The sequence below is a fragment of the Bidens hawaiensis genome, unplaced genomic scaffold (genome assembly GCF_021521415.1).
Source record: "Bidens hawaiensis isolate Kalapana, Puna unplaced genomic scaffold, B.hawaiensis_p1.1 tig00001206_1, whole genome shotgun sequence".
Classification (NCBI taxonomy): Eukaryota; Viridiplantae; Streptophyta; class Magnoliopsida; order Asterales; family Asteraceae; genus Bidens; species Bidens hawaiensis.
The window spans coordinates 4,026,910-4,029,496 of record NW_027491069.1 but is presented as its reverse complement, the minus strand read 5'-3'; the positions used below and the strand labels follow the sequence as shown (position 1 = coordinate 4,029,496).

Here is a 2,587-nt window from a genome sequence, read left to right as displayed (position 1 = left end):
AGTGATCCATATCGACTCCTAACAACTCTTATCCACTAAAACTTTTAATCGGAATTATGACTCTTTTTTCCTGCATGTTTATTTACGTATGCATATATAAACATTTAGATTTAGATATACGTGTAGAAAAATGTATCACCAGTAAAAATTTAGTAAAAATTTAATGTGAAATATATAAACACTTGTACAAAAGTTCCAGATTGTAAAAGCATATATATATAATTTATGATGTAACTTTAATCGAATCGATTAAAAGTTCCATAGAAACGACGGGCCTTGCGAGATGTCTCCATTGCTTAAGTTGATCTCCTCATGATCGTATTCAGGAAACACAGGATAAACCATCGGTGGCTGCGGCATATAATAATCATCCAATCCCGAAAATACATCGTAACCAGTCTCATTGTCGTATAAGACAAACGAGGAGGATGCGATGTCAGAAGAATGCGTCTCCATGGGGGCGACGGTGCCAGGAAATGAGTTGGCAAAGCGAGCAGCAGCCGCCTGTATCCCGGAGGGAGAAAGAGTTGTCCCTCCGGGAATGTTGGGCAGCTGGTCTGGGAAATTGAACTTGGCAGAGGTGCCACGTAGGCAAAAAGCCGCTGCATCAAAAGCTCTAGCAGCCTTTTCGGGTGAGTCGTATGAGCCTAACCAGATCCTCTCGCGGCTGTTGGGCAGCCGAATCTCGGACACCCATTTGCCCCATTTCCTCAATCTCACACCTCTATATTTTGGCTCATGCATTGAAGACTCGTCTGATACAGGTTTCATCATCACTAATGTTCGGTACACAAATTCTACAGTTGTTTTGATATCATCAATGAGTTACAAATATATAGCCATATAGGTGTATCTAATGTGGGACCTAGTATATCTGGTGGGGTGATTTTTATTTATTTTAACTTTTTTTAAATGAACGTATATCTTTACAAGTCTAGGAGATTTTTGAACTTCTTCACATGTTGTATGATTCAGTTATTTTTTCTAAATGAATATTAAACAGTATACATTTTCGTTCTAATGATTAAGTTATAATTTACATCATTAGTAGTTCTCAATTTTAATTAACAGTTGCAACGATGAGCATTTAATCAAAGCGATGAAAAAACAACAATATGGAAAAAATTATGGCGGCACCGCAGTATATATATGCATGTGTTTCGGGTTTGTGGTTGATTTAGCCGGTTGTACGTAGAGATCGAGATGTTTAAAGAGCACGTGTGATAATTGGCAATGTCATTTGGTAATTCTTGGCACTGAAAAAGACCACTCATAATGCATTTGTAAAGATCTCCAGATCTCCTTAATGTCTTCCAAGGTTTCTGATTTGACTAGCTTTCTCTTTTATAACTTGATTTTAAAAAAACACGATTTAGTTGTTTCCTATAACATTTTATGATTGTATCTATTGAGTCCAATTAAATATTCTTGAAAATGAGTCCTTATATCCAAAATGGGATTTCCGGGCCTCCCACTTGTAACCATTTTAAGTTGATGTGACTCAAATAGCACCACATCTCTATCACACGTAGAAATACTTATTCTTACCAAGGAGTTTTATAAACCTACATTTGTGTATAACGAGACTAAGAGCGCCCACAATGGTGCTCTTTTCAGTCATCTCATCCGGATCCTTCCTGGAGTAAAGGTGTGGAAGAGAGAGAGAGAGAGAGAGAGAGAGAGAGAGAGAGACCAAAGGATGTCCGACAGAGCAGACTTCGGTTATAAGGGGTGGAAAGAGACAAGAGAGAGAAAATGAGGGAGAGAGAGGAGGGAAATGAGGAGAGAAGTTGGGGTTGTGATAACTTGGCAACGCCATCGTTGTTGATGCTCTACCTAGCATTGCTTTATGCATGCATCTCATAGCAATAATTGTTTTTCTTTCATTTTTTTATTTGTAGCGAAAGAATATATCTTGGATCAAACACATGAACATCTCCTTAAGGCTTAAGCTACATATATAATTCATTGTTTCAATTTAATAATGTATTTATTACAAAGAATTCTTTAAAAGTCTTACAAGTGATGTCAAATCTTTTTAAAGGTCTACTGACGAATTAGCTTAATTACAAAGATACGGTATAAGCTGTTAAAAATGCACACGTGTCGCTCAATTTAATATCAAATTCTTATACTAATGTTATGTTTATTTTCTTTTCTCATACTTTGGGCTTTTGGGTCGCTACGCACTTCTCTCCTCTTTGATAGGCTAATTAAGCCTTGTTCTTGTTCAAGATTAGGTCGGCTCATCTCCTTTTTCTCTTTGTTGATGCTTTTCTCAGAGATTTGAAGGACGTTGTCGAGTCATGGGCCTTTCCTTCCTTGACGATTATTCTCCAGTTTGTACGCCTTCAATCAAATATTTCTTCTTCGCTAATTGATTTGGGTATTCCTTGATTGCTGCTAATTGATTTGGCTTTCTGCTCTAAGAGATGTGTATGGTTGGGTTATAAAAGGGTGCTTTGCTTTATAGATATATCAACCAACAATGTAGTATTTAATCTTCTTTGTTCTTCTAGTGTTCATCCCATTGTTTTCATCTTATTTTCGAATATTACGTGCAAACCATTCACTAATCTTTTATTCA

At 36.8% G+C, this 2,587-nt stretch overlaps 1 pseudogene; it reads right to left on the bottom strand.

Moving 5' to 3' along the window:
• Positions 1-249: 249 nt before the first annotated feature.
• Positions 250-878, bottom strand: LOC143565001 (ethylene-responsive transcription factor ERF017 pseudogene; annotated as a pseudogene).
• Positions 879-2,587: the final 1,709 nt, after the last annotated feature.